Genomic DNA, 22221 nt, shown 5'->3' with positions numbered 1-22221 from the left:
GTCGTCGTGGAGACAGGAAAAAACCCCTGTGGTCCTGAACATGTCCCTCGCCTCCACTTTTAGTCAGCATAGGTAAAGCAACAATGAACAGGTCGGGTATCAACAGGTAGTGTAATCTGCCTGACAAGATGGAAAAAAATCATAAAGCACTTAAGGTATTAGTAGATTGCATAAAACTCGAGCCACATACGTATCCTCTCCTCAGTCAATCAAAATGGAAACAATAGATGTGACTCGCTAGGTGTGACACACTGTTTCTCTCTTCTGTCCCTCATTTCTACACAAGACCACGGTTAGTTGGTCCTACCTTTCCCTCCTCCCCTCCGTGCTCTGGAGGAATATCTAATGCCTGTATAGATTGTGAATTCTAGTTATGGCGCGTCTGAATCATTGGTATGCAGAGCGCAGGGCACAAGTAGCGGATGTGCTGGGCAGAATCGACATGTACAGGTTTATTGAAATACTCTCCTCATTCTCCTGGTAATTGCTCTCGCTCTTTCCTCCGCTTTTCTGCTTCCTTCTTTCTCTCTAGTCTCCCTGCACTAACTCTCTCAATTTCTCTCATCTCATTACTTGTACCTTGTCCTTTATCCTGTCTGTCCCCCTATATTTTAGTCCATCCGTTGTTACTCTCCGTAGTACCCCAGTTTCTCCATCTTTCTTTTTCCACTTTGTCTCCCTTACCTTCCTCTGCTGCTTCGTTTCTCCATTTTCATTTTCATCTTCATTATCATTCTCTCCACCTTCGCTTCAGTGTTCCTCTTTTGTCACCTGTGAGATTGGAGTGGAGGATAACTGAGATTCCATCATGGGTCTCATGAATAGGTTATGCAGATGTCATTGACACCACTGCACCTCCATAAATACACAGCTTATTACCTGCCTATCCCTGCATGACATGCATAAGGCCTTATATTCGTCTCGCCTAACTAGCTGTCTCTTAAAATATATGGAATTTATGCAGCATGCATGGCACTCTCTGTAACACCACAGCGGATATCCAGCACAGGTGAACCGAAAGATGTGATTTGCGAATGTCATCCTCGCTTGTCTGTTTGTCTTTGAGAGCAGACGGTATGTAACTGCTCTTCCTATCTTGAGTGGGCTGCTTTCAACTCTGCCTCAGTTAAACAAACATCAGCAGTGAACACCGTTCACAGCTGGCATTGTGTGAATTGCCTTTCTTGCTGTTGTTCCTTTCCTTTTTTTTCCCCCTTTGTTTCTAGTATTCATAATATAATGTTTGCACACTACCGCTCGTTGATTCTGACTGTTGTATTTTCTCTGTATGCATTTCTCTGCCTGTCTCTCTCTCTCTCTCTCTCTCTCTCTCTCTTTATGGACTCATCAGGCCTGTCCCAAAGAGAGTAGTAACAGTTTTTATGTTAAGACTTCTAGCAGTGGTGGAGGTGATGAAGAGTTCATTTTAGGATTACATCTCTGCCTTGGATTGAGTGTGAGGTTGGAGGCAAACCTGGGCTGTTAACAAAGACAGAATTATGACCAGGATTTCCTTGTGAAGGCAGGAAGAGGCTGAATATCACCCTGACCAGTTTAACCTTATAAGAGGACTGTAGAGAATCCTCCTCTTTATGTCCCTGTCTTATTGCCATGCGGGAGCGAGAGATAAGATAAAGGGACAGGAGACGGCATTAGCGCAATTTGCCTGCGGTTGTCAGCAATTTGTCAACATTAACAGGGTTTATGCAGCTTTCAGCATGACAAAAATAATCTAGATAGACAGTGCATTCAATTAGATGCGCAGTAGAATTGCTGTAAGATAAGGAACTTCACATCTTATGCAGCCGAGGTCCGCTATATGCTAATGGTCATCTCCAGATGGCTGAACGCTGGCACTCAGTTTGACTTGGCTTTGCTCAATGATGCATATAAGCCACATTGACCACCAGTGAGATCATCTGACCTTGCATCCCATGACCCAGTCTGTGTCATTGCCCATAGTCTAGGCTATTCCAAGCAGCAGTGTGTGCTTTGTCACTATTTATTAATATTCAGTGTGTCGTTCTCTATGTAAAATCTTTGTTGTTGCTGCTGCTGCTGCAAAAATAACAAATTTCCGTTCTGATTACATGATGTTCATTTTGTTGATATAATATTGAGTTGCATTCTGGTTTAACAAGTTTGTCAGTTGTCCTAAGGCTTCAATAATATCTGTTTAATCTCGTTCCCCCTTCTTAACTACATTCTAATGGGGGAAATCAGAAGTTTTCATTTGAATTTATCTAATCAGTCCATTTTATCCACAGCAATTCTGCTTTAATACAAACTGATATTTTGTACACTACAATTATGCTGCAGGCTTACAAAATATAAATATCCCTCTCTGTTTCCATACATCCCATTGACAGGAAGCTAGAGCACACCAGTCATCCATTGCTTACAGACATTACCACCCTTCCTGGAGCCTAATAAAAGAAAATACATTCTTGTTGGAATCTGTTAACATTGTACATGGGAAGTAATGAGGTGGGAGACAAAGGGCTGTGGATGGGGGTGAGGACAGGGTGGGGATTAGTACCAGTGAAAGGAAGGATACCAATGCGTGTGTGTGATGGCTGATGGATAGATGAAGAAAGTGTGTAGGGAGGCATGGAGGAAGAGAGCTGAGGGGCTCTATCTGCCTGCTGCCTCTCCCCATAGGAACAGCTGTCTCTCAGACTGCAGCAGATGTAGATTCACAGAGGGGGGAGAGATGGTCTTGAAACTCCCTTGGTGTTTCCTTTACTCCTCTTTTCCTGCAGAAGAAAGTATATAAATCTGTGTCACTTAGCTTTCTCAATGTGAGAACATTCTAACATGAACACATATTACCTAAACCGTTGTCATAGTGATACACTTTAAACCTTCGTAAAGATATTTCATGTGCCTCCCTCCCAGCCGTAATGTCCGACTACATTTGCAGTGTTTCATTTTGCACATTTAATGTTGTAGGATAAATTCTCTACACCATAACTTAGCCAATTGCTAATTACTAGTGGTGTCTAAACTGTAGGCTGCTTTCAATAAATAGTGGAAGGAAACACAATATAATGAGTGTGACTAATAATGTGATTCTTCGTAATGCATTACCTTTGATACCTGGCTAAATGAAATAAAATGATCCTCTTAAAAACAAATAGCTTGGTACTGTAAAGATGTTGCATGTTTTCAATGAAGTTGTTAATACAATTGAGTGACAAGGATACATGCTAAACAGCTGCATGTTAACATCAGAGGTGTTAACTTGCTGTTGTATACGCTCATGTGTTACAGAGAAACAAACATTTATTTTTCAAATTTCTACAATAGCCGTGTTTCCATCTAATTGTAAATCTAATTTTAAGCAAACTCTTGAAGTGTTGCAAAGAACACTTAGGTGCATTTCCATCAGCTGGTTTGGAATATATGAATTTAGCTATGTAAAATAGTTTTGTAAGAAGTTGGCAGTAGGCTATAGGCTATGTTACGCATGGCTGTAATAATAGAGTAGAAGAAGTAGAGATTGCAAAAAGGAAACAATACCAATCTTCTTGACCGTCTATGAGAGAAAAATGGAGAGAGGTCCTCAGGAATTTATTTCAACTGGGTAAGTTGTAATTGTTCTTTCATGTGAGCTACTACCAGCCATGTTTTCTTGTCTCATGAGATTATCCAGTAAGATGCCGACTGTTGAAACAACCGATCCATCATTTGAGTTAAATGTTCGCTATCTCAGCACTCATTCAGTGTTTGCATCTCCCATTTGGCGTATTAACTCCAAAACCACCTCAAGCAAGAATAAAAGCTTTTTTGCGAAATTGCAATACTCAAAATGCGCATAACAATACGTTGACTGGTATTATGCTTGTTTTTTTTTTGGTTTTTTTTGTTTCTTTGTTTGTTTGTTTTTTTGGACTTATATATGTAACTCATGGCAACTACTATCTGTAATAATTGGCATTATGATTATTCATTTTATTTGATCTTGTTTATCAGATTTAATTTTAATACTCATTTCTGTTGTTCAAAAATTTAAATGAGCCTTTTTCTGGTTGTGAATTCTGTTTGAATAAAAAATATTTGATCGCCAAAAAAACCCAATACGTTGACGGAAACACAGCTAATGTCACGGTTTTTAGAGAAACTGCACTATGTCAACCTGAGCTGCAGAGAAATAATGCATGGATGTTTTCACTATCCTTTCCCCCTCAGCATATATAACATCATTTGATCTTGTAGAACTGTGTGTTTTATCTTACTTTGAAGCAACTTAAGGGGGAATTTGCCAGAAATATTGGGAACATTAGTTTTCAAGTGGTAAAATGAAATCCTAAATTGCCGTTTGCTGGAATTCTCCTGAACCCATTCTCTTTCTCTCCCCATGCTCATTCTCCCCGAGATCCAAGACCCTTTTGTACAAGGATGTCAAATCCCACATGTTCCACTGCTGATGTATCTAACCTAGTTTTGGTTTCAACTGCAGAAAGCTCTCTTCACTTTCTGGCCCCATTTGAGGTTCATTTAAAGGATAGTGTGAGTATTTCTGTGTGCGTGATTATGTCTGTGTGTGTGCCATGTAAGTGTAGGTGCTTGTGTGATTGTGTTTTCTCCCATTGTAGCAAATTATCTTCTTCATTAATTTTGACACACCAGGAAATTAGCCTGTTCTCTGCTTGAGGCTACGTCTAAATTAGAATGATTGCGGTAATCCTGAGATTTCAAGGGCTTGGGAGACTAAGCCTATTCTAGGTTCAAATAGTCAAAGAAGAAAAAAGACTGGGGTATTTCTAAGTGATTTCTCTTGTACAGGTTTATCAGTCAGCCATTCGTGGTTGTTCAACCAATTGGGAAGTCAGAGTGTGATGTTTCTGTTGTTTATTTTCAGTATCTTTGTATATGTGTGTCGTATCGATTAGTGTGAGACTTGGTTGAAAAAAGAGATATGTAGCACAGTTCATCATCTACAGAGGCATTTTTTCTTCTTTTTTGACAAATTTGACTTGCTTAAGTCCTTAGCTTTACTTCATATAGTGTCTCTCCTTTCCTCATCTCACCCTAAGAACAAATGTGTCTCTCCTTCATTTCCCCTGCTGTCATCCCTTCCCTTGTTATGTTTGGCTGTGTTTGTATGGGGTCTATTGTGTGGGATGTGGGGAAAGCAGGTCGACTCTCCAGAGAGCAAACGGCATATTCCGAACACAGGACATTTGACTTTGGTGTCAGAGGATCCGCGCTCAGATACTTGACTGTTGGACTGCCCACCCAGAGGCCTGTCTGCACAGCAGCCGGCTCAGACACAATGGAGCATGGGAGAGGAAGAAGAGGAGGAGGAGATTAACAGCTGAGGCAACCATGTACTGTGCAGTATACTGCCCTGTGGGAGGTCTATTGAGTGAAAGCTTGCTGTGCTTCAGTGGCTTGCAGTTGCAGTGCAGAATTCTGCCGAACAGAATCACAATGTTGCATGTTGATTAGATTCCCTTTTATTTCATTTAGTTATTTCTTGTAGGTTTCTCATTTCCTAGCATAACAAATACACCAGCGTGCACTTTCAGAACTCAGACAGTCTACTCCAATCTCAGTTCAATCTTCGTGGCTCTAAGGTCGTCTACAGAGATCGTACCGCTGCTTTTCCCAGTTACAAAAACAAGTCTGTTTCCTGGGGTGTCTCACTGCTTCCTCGAGTTATGCCAAATTATGTTTGTTTGAAAGACCCGTCACACATATCACAGAAGTTTGCATTTGGTAAACAATTTACATCCTTGAAGCACAGTTGAAGTGTATTGAAGAGCTCTACTGTGCTGTTGCATTAGTCCACCTGGTTGCATGCCTAATAGCTTGTTAAAAGGGGATGTATCATGCACATTTCCAGTTGTATATTTATATTCTGTTCCCCTTTTAAGAGTGTGACAAGAAACTGTACCCCTTGCATTCTTCTGCTTTTATTCCTGGGTTAATTCATCTTGACATCAACTTGCCACAACCGCAGATAATTTCCTTCATAATACAGCTTTTTTATGGAAACGGATTAGTATGGTATGTAAGTGCAGTAATGTGTAAACCTTGTGAATAATCAACCTTTTAAAGAACAAATCAAATCCACTCCAGCACCCTTGTTAAATGTTCTTTGTGACTCTTGACTTTCAATCTAATATCAAAGAATCAAAGAAAATGGCTCAAACAAGACAGGGCTATTTAAGCCATGCGGCAGATGAGTTTTAAATAAACATAGCTCTTTCTACATGAGACATGGTTAATTTGCTCTAATGGTCAAATTACATGGTCATCAACCTCGAGACGCTCATTGAGATGGCGTGCGGCCAGCCAGCCCAGTATGAAGCCAGTCTTCCCACACTGACTGACTTATCTCTGCAAAGCTAATCAATAATGAACCATACGACATGCTGCGATGAGGACGTTAATGCCTCTGTAGCAAGATAGCACCTCACATTATCGCTCTATTTACCTTTTCTAATAGTGGAGTGGGCTTGTACAACTTATCAGCCATTTGGGTGAAATCCTAAAAGATTTTTTTTATCAGTTTATAATGCTCTCATATCTAGTGTAGACATTTTCTCAATCCGTCAAGGTGCATGTAAAAACCCTGAGTGAGACCGAAGAATGAAAATCTTCAAAACTGCAGAGGAGTCATGCATAACCCTCCCTGCTGTCAACACAGTGTCTGTTGGATGTGTTTGAGCATGATATTTTTAGCATGTGATCAGAATGATTTGGATTCATTTGGAGTTTGGCTTCACCTAACAAGTCTTTCTCTCAGTATTTTCAACCAGTGCAGCTGCAGAATTGAAGTGAACACTTAAAATACCTCAAATAATGAGACACTATTCCCATAATGTTGGAAAACATTTCACAATACAGACTTTCTTAATAATTTTGTTCATCTTCAGTAATACAAGTAAGCACAAGAAGATCAAATCACTACTGTGAACTGAAAACTGTAGCACAGTTGACGTGCAGCGAGGCTACAGACGCACCATGAAGTAAAATCTATGGGCACATACTGTATAACCTGGGATCTTATAAATATTCACAGAAGACCTGGAAACTGTTCAGTAACTAATTATAACTCAGTAAATTAGATGTCATTACACCTTATGGATTCCAGTGCATGCATGGTCATGTGCTTGAGTTGAAGTCAAGTTCAGATCACATGTCTCATGATCTGATACAGGAGACCTCCTGAAAGAGATCACATGGACATATCAACATAAATAGATTCTAGCCGCACCGGCTGCACTGCTTTTTTCAGATAACCTGTCAGAACTTTAAAAATGTATTTCAGTTGCTTCTGTAAGATGGTATAAATGTCAGAGGACAGGTGGATAAAAAGATAATATCCGGCTGTCATCATCTATCAGCAACAAATGTTGTCTCTGAGTCATTGTTCTTTGAAGTGCTGAGGCAAACTGGTGTGCGTAGAAGTCGTGGAACAACAGCTGATGAAACAAATCAGCTTGTCTCTCCATAACTGTGATGCATTTCCCACTGGAAATTCCTTTTTGTCCCTTTTGTGTCATTCTTCTCATCTCTCCTGTCTCATCACATATCCATTACAGAATCTAGGTTACAAAGATTATACTAAGTCTATTTTTTGTTTCATGTCTTATTTTTCTCTCCTTTACTTTAAGATGTTATTTAAATTTGGAAGTTATTATTATGCTAATAATATCCAAGGTATTAAAGTTAAAAGTACATTAACTTTCTTACATAAATTCAGGAAATTGTAACCCTTTCAAACTAGTTTATATTCTCAATACAGAGTATGATGTTAAACAGAGAGGTCATTTGGCAACTGTCCTTTGTTGCCTTCAAAACAGTGTGAATTAAAAAACATGTCTTTGTCACTGACAGGTCCTTACAGAGCAAAAAGTAAGACTAAGCAAACAAAGTGGTCTAAACAGATACATTATTCATAGAGCTCATAAGATATTCTGCTTCTACCGAACTCCTTTCCAAAAAGAATCCACTGAGGGACCTAAGTGGGAATCCAGAGATGTAAGAAAACATGGAGCAGCTCCTTCACGTTTTCAGCTTTGCCTTTGGAATCTAAACTTTGGTATAGTAATAATGAAAAGAAATGCGTGACTGTGAAACTTAAAACCAGATGAGTTCTTTTGGTCTACCCATTCTGTGTTGTCTTGGATGTTTCTTATAAGTGAAAAACCAAAAATATTACATCCAAAGGAAAGAAGGTTTGGATAAAAACAACCAAAGACGTCTTGAGTCCAATCTCCACTTTGGTGTATTTGTGTCTGTATTCTTTTGTTTTGTTAACCACTAAATAATCCCTGAGCTGCTCGTTAAAAATGGCCTGTCTTCCCACTTATGTTCCAGCACTCCTAACCAACGGCTGCCATGTTATTCGAGCAGCCAAACTAACCAACCCACCAGGGACGGGCAGCAAGGAAGCGAAGGGCACTCATAGCAGCACCGGTCACACCAAAAGCAGCAGGCACATGAAATAATGAGAAAGTTGAACTATGTTTCAGCTAAATCAATCAAGAGGAATCGATTTCACACAGCCATGTTGTGTGGCCTTTGCAGTGACAGGTGAGCATAGCACAGAGCAAATATACCTTCATGGTTTGCACACATAGTTGTACCATGTAAAGAGAGTCTATTCTTGTCTACATAGATCTACACAGATCTTTAGCACTTTTCTTTTCATAACAAGGACCAAGACTGCAAAATAGTTAGGTTTCTTTTTTAGGAAAAAAAAGGTGGATTTATGAGACTATAGATAGTGTTTGAAAATCAGCTCAAGGTGAATTTGCGTTGATTGCATCAAAACACTTATCACTAAACTGAATGACTGAAAGCCTAAGTGCATACCGACACACACAAGCCCTGGTTTAGCTTTTTTCTTTTCTCCCTATGCTTATGAGCAATATTATTCATTCATTGTAATTATTCCTTTATTTCAAAACAGTGCTTGGTTCTTACTATATATTTATTTTCATAAATCATTGGCCATACTGGGGTGTGAGATCACCATCGTCTTGTTTTTGCATCTCTACGTCTGCTTGTACTGTGTGTGTGTGTGTGTGTGTGTGTGTGTGTGTGTGTGTGTGTGTGTGTGTGTGCGTGCGTGTGTGTGTGTGTGTGTGTGTGTGTGTGTGTTTATTGTATCTGTGTTTTCACATCTCAGAGATGAAAGAAAACAGACCCTCTTCCTCCTTCCCCAAACCACATGAAAACCTTTCATCATTATCATCATTATGATGCATCCAATGCATATGAGTATGTTATTTATAGCTTGTTTTTGTTCTAGCCTGTGATCACAATGATTTGGATTCAAATGAGTTTGGCTTCGCCTAACACAAATCTTTCTCTGTCTTTTCAATCAGTGCAGCTGCAACTTGAAGTGAGTACTCAAAATAGCTCAAATAATGGGACACCATTCATTCCATGTGTTTGACTGATGAACGGGTCTTGAACAGTTCCTAAAGATGAAGTTTAACGTGGTAATTTGGAAACCGTTAACCTGTCAGGCAGAATAACCAAGTTTAACGTGTTGATGCGTTGAATACTCAACATATTGCAAATTTCCTCCCATTTTCTGTGATTTCTTCCCTCCTTGTTCATCCCGGCAGTTTAAAGGTGCTGCCATTTTATAATTTCAGATGAGCGGCACAAATGGCAATTACAGCAAATGCCAGCAGTATCATTTGCATCTAATTTGCCTTTTTTATTTATCCAAGGTCAGTTTTTAACCTAACCCCAACCCCGAATTTTGTTTGGATTGTTGCTTCTTAGCCTGTGCCTCTATGGGACCAACTGATATGCTGCTTATTTTGGTCCATTAAACACTGGTTTGTGTTACAGTAGTAAAGTGGCGATGTATTTCAACATTAAATTATGAGTAGGGGTTATCCAGTGGGGATTAGGAGTTTGAAGGACATACCAGCAATGTCTGGGCTTTATTATTATCAGTCACTTTTTATCTATAGGTGTGGGGAAATTGACACCTGATGTACTGTACATGTACATAAAACTATGTACAGTACAGCACAGTATGTACATGACAAAATATTACTCTGCATTAACCTCCTTATAGCTGACACACACAGTACAGTATGTCCTATACAGGTGTGTTTTGGCAAATGACTGTCTACTACAAGACTGGACATCTGCTGGGCCCCAGAGAACCTGACAACTATGCAATTTACTACATAGGAAAGAAGCAAGACATACCACTGTAGGTGGAAATCAGCTAGAGAAAAAAAGAAAAAGCTTAGACTGAAGACATACCAAAGGAAGTCAAATCCAGAACAATGTTAAAGGAATAGTTTGGTGTTTTGGGAAATAATGCATATTTGTTTTCTTGCTGAGAGTTAGATGAGAATATCTTGTGTCTGCCCGGGACTATTTCTTGGCCGGGTGCTGTGACTTCCTGGAGTCTTATCTTCACTTTGAGGTTGCCTGACAACCAGTGGAGATTACAGGAAATCCATCACATAACCCCCATAAAAAACTCATCTTGTTTCGTTTTGTTGTTTTTTTCAGTACAGTCATGACAGTTGTAACAGTCTTCTCATGTAACTCTTGGTTAGATACCGAATAAGTATATTTTTCAACACGTCAAACTACTTTTAAGGCATATTTGTTTTGTTCTATTTTTAATTTGTATAAAGTATTTTTCAGTTTTATTGCCTGATACTTTTCATTGTCTGAAAGTAGTAAAAACAATTGACACAAGATGGGTAGTAGAACAAAATGGAACAATTATGCCTGGTTGATTCCTGGATGATAAAGAACTAGCGATTGTTAGCGAGCACTTCTAAGCAATTTATTTTTAGAAAATAATATATTATCATCAGGCTGAGAGCACATGGCACCATCTCAAGCTACATAACTGTATGTAGTCATTTGTACCTTTCAGAATATAATTTTTTTTTAAAACAAGTGTGAAATATCATAGCAGAGTGTGGGTGGGTGTTTGAAAGGTTGCACTTGATTGTGTTGTTATTTGTTGTTATTTTAGGCTGGACACTTGTTAAATGTGCCTGTAATGTGGGTACCTGTTATTGTGTTGTTATTGCACTTTTGGTTATTACTTTAATTGTGTCGTGTTTGCTCGTTTCACTTTTACATCATTGTATTTGTGTGGCAATGCTGAAAAACAATTAAGGTGCTGATGAACCAAATTCATCTAAAGGCGGTTTTTACTGATTGAACCTGGAATAAGCCTCACACAAACAGACATAATACAACTATTTTTTTTATTTATTCCTGAAATGGAGAAAAGCATGTATTTACACTTAGCATTAAACACATTCCTCCAAATCTGTAGAACACATCAATTTTCTTTCTTTAATCTGTCACCAAGTGACAAGGATTTTCTCTTGTGTGTCTCTGCATATCTTAGCCACCTCCACACAGAGCCAGTTATTTGCTGTAAATAGCCGGCCTTCTCCAGGGAATGGTTTATTGCATGTGACAGTGGGAATGGCTGCTGTACTTTACAGCATAGTACTGATCTGCTCATCACTCTGTGCTCCTACAAAATGTTTGTTTGCTCCTCTATCTTCAACACTCTATATCTATAAGATCCTATGCTGACAATACAAATATTTCACATTTATCAATCCAATTTAAATGAACACTGTCCATCATATTTATGCAGCTTCACTGTCAGGAATTGCTTGCACGCTATAGCAATCAGATATGTAAAACAAACTAACCACCAGATGTTCAGATTTGCTACATTTACTGTATTTACTACTATATGTGATATCTTATAATAGTAATAATTAAAAAAAAAAAAACATTATTAAGGCATTATTATTAAAATATGTGGCAGCAGTTACAAAACCATGGCAATATTTTAAAATCATTACCTTTTTTCCCTAAATGAACCTTGGTTTCATTAAAATAATATTTTACATGGTAATTATTTCATCAGTTGCTATAAGGACTTTAAATGCTACAGTATGTACAGATGAAGATGTTTATTAAATGGATGTAACATGGCAGCACTGAAGAATCCTCAAATTGATTGCAAATGTTCTGGTAGACAGTAGACAACATTATAATAAAGCCAACAAATAAGTGAGAGAAACAAACCTTTATGTGGGATTTTCACCACTAAGAGTCATGCCATGAACACTAAGCGGAGGTGCAATGCAGCCCCCATACCGAGGCTAGAGAGTGACTCACCTGTTTTGCTGTGAAAAGTGTTTGAGAGTGAAGGCTTTTCATGACTCACATTTGATTCTACACCACTGCCCACTCTGCCCACCACTACACTAGATTGACCAGTTAAAATATTTCAGCGCTCTTAGCTGCTGACAAGCCACCAACGCTTGCACTCAACATGCTGCACTCACAAACCCTGAAACCTCAAAGTTTTAACAACCCCTTACAAAATATAGCCAGCCATTTCACACAATCACAGCTGCAGGAGCAATAGAATCGATCCCAGTATAGGTAGATGGTTTAGACATGAAACAGTCTTTGGGGATGTGCAGTGCCCCAGGCAATGTTTCAACATCTGGAATTAGGCCAATTCAAAGGGAGAAACATAACAGTCTAGAGAGGCAAAGGAGTATGAAATTGTTTGTGTGAAAACATTTCCTGTACTCTTCACAAGAAAATGACTTCTTATCTGGCATGTGGAATATGTTGCCCTCAGCTAGTGACCTTATTTGTGGTTAAGATGTTCAGTTTACTGTATGGACTTCAAGTGAATTCATTTGGAGCTTTACAACTTCTTGTCCTCCTTTTGAGAGAGAGAGAGATAAATTGTGTTTCCAGTTGATGTCACTCAACTTGAAGAACCCTTGAAATATTAACAACCATACCTCTCCACAAAGGGCCGGACAATAGCTAGAGTTTGACTGTCTCAACAAAGAATATCTGCACAGCAATCAAAACACAGAACTCGAGACTCTTATATAAATGCATGTGACACCCTTGCAGCAGCGCATTTGTTCATGCATTTAAATAGGAATATTATTATAATGATGGATATGTTCTACTTATAGATTCTGCTTTTCTGCCAGTCTGTTAACTCTTCCACATGCCATTGAACATTAGTCTGTAATTGGTTTGAGGGTGTTGAGGGCCCCGTAGAGAAAATGAGCTCAAACATTTGACCCCTTGCTGCTCACTCTCTGTTGTAGTTCTGGATGACTCCACTATCAATCTGCTTCTCATGCTGATTTGTTTTTTACAGATAAACCATTGCAGCTGTCAGGATGCTGAAATTCCACACTATAGTATTCTGCAAAATGTCAATGTTAAATCAGATTTGCTGTTTCTCAGTGTGTTTGATAGGATATCAGACACATGATCTTGTAGATGAAAGGTTGCTCTTTGGGACCTTTGTCATTTGTTACTGTACAGCTGGCCTATTGTATGGATAAAGGCCCCCTGAAGCTGTAATTATGCTCCATGCGAACTTCTCTCCGAACTTATACACCATAAAGGAGCCAACATGCACACTTTCAAAGATCTCAACAACACATAGTGCAGGCCTGCATGTCAAGTAAATTGATTGCTGAGTTTAATTGCTGTGTGGAGGTGGGTCCAAAATGGATATGAAAAGAAATCTAAGCATGCTACATATAATTATAAAGGAACTAATGTTTCTGAGCAATCCCTGTGCACATTCAACTTCATGCGGACAACCATAATCCCACTTTGAGTCTGCAAAAATTGCTCGTGGCATGTCTCCACCACTTAGGTCCAGACTGAAACATTTCAACGAGTATTGGATGCATTGCCATGGAATTTCTGACAGACATTCATGTTACCAAGCTGATGAATCCTAGTGACATTTTTGAAACTTTTTGTATCGGATTAATTTGCAACTGATAGTATGTTTGAAGAAATGGTGAACCTGCTAAGCATTATACACAACAACATGTTAGAATTGTTATTGTGTGCATGATAGCATGTGATTGCTAAAGAGAACCACTAGCATGGCTGTAGACTGCTAGCCTTGTTAACAAATCTTTCAAATGGTAAATTTAGATATTTAGGATGCTGCATTGTTGGGCAGTTTTCCTTAAAACTCTTAAATCAGTGCCACATAGCACATGTAGAAGCATTTTTTTTCAGTTTAAGTTCATTTGGTCTTTCTTGGCCCCACTGTAGCCGTACAATTACCACCGATTTTCACCCCGCTAGCACCAACACTAACATTAGTTTAGGAGGGAAAAACAAATCATACACACACCACATCTGATTGTCAGCTGATAGAAACAGACACAGATTACATTCAGACAAGATAGTCTGTTTATTCGGTCAACTCCTGATTCTAACCCTTTAGCTATATCCTATCACATATCCATTGTTTCTGCTGCCATTTCACCAGCTTCCTCTGGCCTGGATCTGTACTAATCAGTTCACTTGTTATTGTATGTTTTTATTGGCTTGACTCTTAAAATACTGTTTCTCATGTGTCAGTGATCTGCCAGTGATCTGTCAGTGTTTGTGCGGTTTTGCTCTGAGGCCCATGGGAGATTTAATGTTGCTCCCTGTTGAGTCTAAAGGGTATACTGTACATGATGGTGTTTGTAGACACACTGCATTTAAAATTGGCCCCTCCCCAGTTTGACCAGTATGATATAGAGAGAGAGCTTGAGAGAGAGCAGCAGTGATCGAGTGAGCGAGTACAAAGCCATGATAAATAAAATGTTTTTTTGCGATTGATTTATGGTGGTTACATTCCTAAGTACACACAAACATGCTCATACCTTGGCATAAACCTGCAGGAAATGCTTATTGGTGAATAAAGTTCACCAATAAGCCAAATTTCTACAAGACAAAAATGTATTCATTAAATAAGATAAAATTCCTCAGATGTAACATTAGATGTGTCTACATTAGGAAGGTTGAGAATAGAGAACAGAGCCTCTGACAACAAACAGCATGTATTAAACTGTACACACAAGCCAGACCTTGACGGAGAGGTATAAAAATTCTGCGGCTGGAAGTTAAAATTGTGTCTGTGTGTGTGTGTGTACATGCATGGATGGGAGTGCATGTGCCTTTCCCATGTGCAGGCAGTAAGGTGAGACTTATAGGTCCTGGGGGTTCTGTGCAGCACAGCACAGCGTAGTAGAGCTATTCCTTCGCTTAATTGTGTAGCATGTTTGAAGGAGCTTACTTGAGCAGAAAATTGAATATAAAACACAGTCATCAGACTCATACATTATCTTTTGAGAGCAGAGGGGGGTTGGTAACAGGGCAGCCACTGTGGAGATGAGAGGGAGATCATAGCAGATGTTGTTATGACATCTTTAACAGACAATGTGTGTTTTAGATGGGTTTGTGCAAAAATAATACTGGTGTGCGTCTTGAAAAATAGAGCACCACTCTCCCCCCTGCTGCAAATCGCATAAATATGCTCACCGGAATATTCACTATTTAACTGTTTCCTTAAATCTAATCAAAACCCTTCAAGCATTATCAAAAGATCTCACATTGCCTCGGCCCTGTGAGCTTTATATATGTTTAGGTTTATCTTAAATCCAAAGATATTTTTCTTGGATGGAGTTTCTGGCAAATTCAATATTTTCTCCTTCCTCTGGAGCTTAAAACAAACTTCCTTCAACACTGCCAGAGCTTTTCTTCGGTAATGTATTCCAAAAGAGCTCATCTACAATTTCAATGAAGTCCTGTACTGAATTATTTGAGAAAAGGGAGCTTTCCTGGTCATCTAATGTACAGTAGAATGGATCTCACCAGTGAAATCTCACTTGCAAAATCAGTAGGGAGATATTGTTGAGGGACTTTATGTCAAAATCATGAGAAATCATCTGCATAGAAGAAGTCTTTCATGTTTTGACCGTTAGTGGATTTAATTGATTTGGCTGAACATAGTATATGGCTCAATGACTGTGTGTCTGAGAAAACCTGCAATAAAATCTTCACCTTTACAACAAAATCTGAAAGAAAGGTTATTGCTGAGCTATTGGATTCGATGACAACATATTATACAGATACTGATTGGAAAATAAATTCAACATAACCTTTTATATTTACATGTATAATAAGAACTTTGTGACTTGATTGATTTGATTTGAGACAGTAATGTTTCAGTAGGGACTCTTCATGCTCACAAAGTTGATTGTTTTGTACTGAAATGACCTCGTGTTTCTTTCTTGAGCATTTCTTGTTTTTTTTATGAAGTGTTAGAAGTGTACAATAAACGATGAGGTGATCCTCCCGAGGCTCATAGTCTGACATCGACTCTGATTGATTTGTCATTCCCTTGTTGGGAAATCGTTTGGGTTATGATGGAATCCTTATCCACACAGCCATCTTTGTCACCCGTAATGACTCCTAATGAAAAACGGACCTACATTCTTTCCATCTGTCTTCTCCGTTGCTCTGCAGAGAGATTAATACAGCCATTGAACCTTGTGTTCGATACCCCATTTACTTTAGATTCCACTTCACTTTGCTTTATATGTCATGGACCTGTGTTGTGAGGTTAAATGAGGTTGAAGTTCTCTAAGATGGCTGTGATTTCATGAAATTATGTTAATTATACACATTTTCACAATTACTCTCATCCAACAATCATCTTTTTCCAAGTTCCCCCCAAGTCCTGTATGAAGTGTTTTTTCCACCAATACATCATACCATTACATAGCCCCAGTGGACCTGTACGATAGGTCAAATGCTCAGAGCCCTGTTCATTAATATAACATGTTAACAAACCTGGGCTTGCAGCCATCATCTTTCCCATCCATTTGAGACTAGATTTATTGCAGTGAGACTCTGTGGCCGCTGTGTCTAATTGCTCTTTTGTCTTCTTTTGTCCTGAGGTAGACACAGGGAAAGGGTGGATTCACAGCTTGAGAACAAATCCTTTACTTTATGCTGAGTTATTTTTCAGATGTGGAGACAGTGTATTAACTTCATATTTAGCTATTTATTTAAATGGTAAACAACATTCTCAGTCTTTGCAAGTTTCAAGTTGCTTGGTAGCCTTTCTGGGGGTTAAAATAACTTGGTTGAAAAAAAACCCAACATCTTTACCAGAATTTCAATATATCTAATATAGAGTATATCTATAAGTTATACTTTGTACTATCAATCATCTTCTGTAAATGTCTGTCTTATTTCATGGGTATTTCAGAAAAAAAATTCCCGCACAACTTCACATATCTTCATGATTCATTCATTTTCAATCACCTTGTTTTAATTAAGAAGGAAAATGAGGTCTGTGAAAAAAAGAGCTAATTTTTATTAATTGGGCTTTCTGCACCACTGCCTTGCTGAAGGGATTGTTATAAAACATTCTCTGAAGTCACATGACGCTTCATTTATCATCAGCTGGAAACCTTCCCTTTAGCACATAGCGCCCTGTGCTCTGTCTCTCACACACAAACACACACGGGGGACTGACAAGATGAAATCAGTTCACAAGTCTTTTTCCAGTTTGCATGAGATTTCCCATCTTTATTTGTTGCCTTGTCCTTTTATTGTCTTTTGGGATTTTATTACAATTCTGGTGCAATTCATCCGTCCATTGCAATGAAGAAATCTTTAAGAGATCTCCTGAATGTTTATTTCAACAGGCATCTCTCAGCTAGCTGCCTGGTTTGGCAGTTAAACCTTATACCTCTGGGTGCCATTGTGCTGTGAGGTTAGTCGTAGATCATGAGGTTATGTGGCTGGCCAGGATTGCCTTTAGTCAATATCTCCTGTGAGAGATCCTCAAGCCTGCCTGCAGCCAGACCCTGACCCCACTAGATTATCCTTATATCTGTAATTAAAGGCAGATGAAGAGAGGAGAGATTCATATTGCAACAGTGGGCAGACTGACAGACACACCAACTAATTTACAGCTCTTTTTATCTCCAGCCTTTGATCAACACGTGTGTTAACGATTTCTGGAGGTTGTTGTGTGTATTTGTATATGTGCAAGAAAGAGGAGGGTGAACAATGGAGAGAGAATGTGTTTATTATAAATGTGAGGATAATATCAAGTATAACATTTTTGTGCTAGTTTTTTAATCATGTTTTTTAATAATGTTTTACTTTAAGTGCATTTGATTGAATGTATGTCTGCATGCAAATACTTACCAAGTTTTCAACCCAAGTACCCAATTGCGAAAGAAAAATATGCCACATATTCATGCATTACATAAAATTCTCAGTTACACTTCTCGTATAGCTAGAGGCAATGTGTCGAAAAATTTGCATATATACATAATCCACTTATGCTGCTGTGCTTGGTTGGTGCATGGCCGTCCATATTAATTACATGAGCCTCGGTTCACCGTGATGGCATATCAGTGCGGTTGACTAGGAATTATGTGGTGGTTCCTGTGGGCATGTTGATGCCCTTTGAGCCACCAAATCTCTCCAACAACTACCTCTGCTGCTGCAAACTCAGGTCACAGGTTTGCCGGGTCTTATTAAAGTACTGCCAAAGGCAATAACACAAGTCATATTGGCTGATAATTCTCTCTTTGGTAAAGCCTGAGTTTCCATGATAACAGCTTCAGACTACAAAGCTGCAGCTTGGTTTCTGGGGATGCTTGGTTTGTGGGAATAGTGGGATTTTGGCATTTTTCTGTTTTGCTGTGAGATCTGTTTTTAACACATTTCAACACAAAGAAGCTCAGAGCACGCACACGCATTGAAGACAGTCTGACCCATTTGAAAGAAAATACATTTATTACCTGTTGTGAAAGCAGTTGCTCTCTTTGTTTGCCTAAATGCTTTCAGCTCATTAGTCTACCATGTGAGTTTTTAATTCTGTGCCCAATAAACACAATTAATTTTAACTGCTGGTTTGTACCACAACTGATTTTAATTAGGACTGTCTTTATTGTACTAGGTCTCTCCACTTCTAATGCACAGCTTCATCGCTTTTATGTTCCTCGTGTTTTCTTCCCTGGGAAAGGCTTTCAGCTATATGCTGCCAGTTTATACTCAGGTTGTGAGGGGATAAAACAGGATGCCAAAGACTGTTCTGTTTTGTGTAGAGTCAATAAGAAAAGACAAAGATCTCTATCAGTATTCTTCATGTTTATTTCAAAATTCAAATATTCATGGCTGCAGGTCTCCCACTAGTCTGGTTGTGGAGCTGAAAATGCAGTGCAGTCCAAGTTGCAGACAGAGGGGGTGAAGGAAATAGGTCTGCACTCCATCAGCCTGTGTTCCAATGAAAGTAATAACCAATGCTGTCTGATCGGAGATCTGTCCATCACCACCCGTGGCTCTCATTGAACCAGACCCCGGGAGAAGTTGTGAAGTTAGCTCCAACTTCAACTCAAAGGAGCTGTTTGATTGATGGCATCACTTTTATTGCTCCAGTGGGAATGCTAACATAGACAGCTGACTTGTTGCCTTACCAACACAATCTATCTAGTGATTGGCAGGTGACTGTAGCTGATATGCTTAGATATGCAACCTGTGCATTAACCTCGTGCTGCCACCTTCCCCCCTCCCAGTGGGTTTGGGGATGTTTAGGTTGATATTGAGCTGCCAGCAGAATGGCAGCTGGTCCTGATGTGTTCGCTTCACCTCTGGTCTCTGGAGATTGCAGCCCAGCCAGCCGTTTGTAATTAAAAGCGCATAAAGACAGATAAAGCTCTTTCCGTCTCTCCACTGAAGATGCCAAGAGGTTGAAATACAATCCACTAGATGTCTCGGACCACCAACCTCCCGAGAGAGCTCCGTTATTTCTAAGCCTGCAAAAATAAATAGTTTAGTTTTTTGCCCTTAATTACATCTCGAGAAAGTAAACAATGTGGATTTAACACTCAATTTATTCAGGTTCACCACACAACTCATCATCATAATAATTGGCCTCTTCTAAGTTTTGTATTTTCTTCTTCTGCCCAAATATCTAATTCTAAGGATTATTTTATTGAGTAATTTTTTTTTCTATCACAAGAAAGTCGTGTTAGCCATGAAAACTATCCCTGATGAAGCCATATGTGATATCCAGCAATCATGGGCAATCCTCTGCTCACTCCAGGATCCTCTGGTCTTGGCTGCTCTGAAGAATCACCTCCAGCCAACCCCCAGATCTACAACGGAAAGAGAGAAAAGAAGGTTTGACAAAACAAAACCACTGCCCACTTTGCATTTCAAATTTTACTGTTGCTCTCAGCAGTTTCATGGACACTAATTGCTATTTTTATATTGTCATGTTGCATTTTGTAGTAAATCCTAAGGGGGGTGGGGGATTAAAATAAAATGAAAGAGCCTCTGCAGGAATCGTGGTCAGAAATAGCTGATGATTAACCGCCTCTACCGCAATACCACATTCCATTCAAAGCATGAAGTGTGATTTGTGTTTTCTATATCCACCTTGGCTGTGTTGCTGGGGAGAAGAGTCTACATATCTATCAGGGGCTGACAGATAGCCATTCGCAAAAGGCTCGACCTAGAAACCAACATCCATGACCTTCATGGTGCCTCCGCATCTAGGTGGACAGAAGCCATTCTCTGCTTCAAAGAATTCTAAAATTGAGGTCTTGAAAGGTGCAACCTTGACGTCTGAAGCCAAAGAGACGCTAAAATTTCACCCAGCAAAAATCGTCACTTTCTAATACTTACTTTTCCTTTTTCTTTTGAAGAGATAGACAGCGTAGACTATTAGCATAGTGAAAGCTTGGTTGCCAGTGGAGCTGGTATTGTCTGTCTGGTGGTGTATGTCTCCTCTCCCTCCCAGCTGTGTCTACTGGAGCTTTTCTTCCCTCAACCTGCCACAGTTACACTCTTTCAATCAACACAGCCAAAGCAGCCTATCCATATTTACCAGCACAAGTAGTAATGTGCACTCTCACTGCCACATATTCATATATACCAGCGCTAATGCTCCAGGCTCCCTATTTCAGATTTTATTAAGGGATGGTTATTGAGGTTTTATTGATGTGGCAGCAGTTCTTTAGCTCCAGGCCAATGCAGCTACATTGAGTGCGAAGAGCAATGGGTCAGCTGCATGAAATGGGCATAGACTGCCTTTTTATGACACTACAAACAACGATATACTGCTGACTCCTACACAATACTGTATCAACATAATATACAAGTTAAGTTCAACTGAATAAACAATGTATCATATCTATTAAAGAAACATTATGACAATTTGTTTTTTAGTGCTGAAATTATTAGTTAATTATTCCATTTGTGGATATACAGAACATTTTATATTGATAATTAATTATTATGATTTATTAAGACAAGATTCCAAACATTTGTTGGTTCCAATTCATCTCAAATATGAGGAATTTCTGTTTCATATAATTGTATAAAAAAATAGTGGGAAAAAAAGACATTTCTTCAACACACTTTCTCCTTTTCAAAATTATTCAAATAAAGCAAGGAAAATCACTCTTTGCTTGAAATGGTGACAACTGGCAGAAATCTACAACCAATGAGGTAAACCTGCAAGTAGACATTGACCATCTCAAGCAATTGCTCAATGACTGAATGATTTAAAAACTAATCCTTAGATGAACTGATAATAAACATAATCATCTGCTGCAGCCTTTATGCATTTGTTATGATGATTTGTATCTGACAAACAAGCATATAAAATAAGCTTTAATGAACACTGACAATTTGCATGTAAAGTGCAGGCACACCTGCAGCACTTACATTGACAACAACAAATAAAATTCATGAAAGGCACGAGACTCAGATGAATGCATCACAAACAGTCTTGTGTATTTCCATACAGCTAGAGAGACACTTGTGCGAGGCTGCCATGCACCCTTGTCTCTCTCGGCTCCCGCTGGTCGATCACCGTGGCCTGGGGCAACAGAGTGGAAACAGCAATCCTGGCACTGCCAGTATGCACTCTTAGTCCACCCACCGTAGAGCGCACCAGTCTCCCTGTTCCATCTGTCACTCTACTCCCATAATCCCTTGCTCCTGTAACTGATCTAATGACATGTCTCTGCCCAGAACAATGGGGAGAGCAGAACTGTGGGAGTTTTATCTTATATGCTGTAGGAAGAAAACTTATAATAGCTTGGTGTTCAGGATGAATGTTAAAGGGTAATTCTCAAGTTTTTAAAGCTTGTGCTTATTGTCAATGTTGAGTCTGCAGATAGTTGCTGTCTGAGACGTTAGTGCTAATTTTTTCTGGCATATTCTGATGTTAAAAATCCTGTTTTTAATACTATGTCAGAGCTGATTGTTTCCATATGATTGTTTTGTATGTACTATTCTGAAATTCACTCTGTATGTCAGCTGTATCCACAAACACAAAGCTCTATAAACACAGACACTTGTGGC

This window comes from Scomber scombrus, chromosome 17 (assembly GCF_963691925.1).
Source record: "Scomber scombrus chromosome 17, fScoSco1.1, whole genome shotgun sequence".
NCBI classification, from domain to species: Eukaryota; Metazoa; Chordata; class Actinopteri; order Scombriformes; family Scombridae; genus Scomber; species Scomber scombrus.
The sequence above is the reverse complement of the archived record's forward strand: the minus strand, read 5'-3'. Positions refer to the sequence as shown.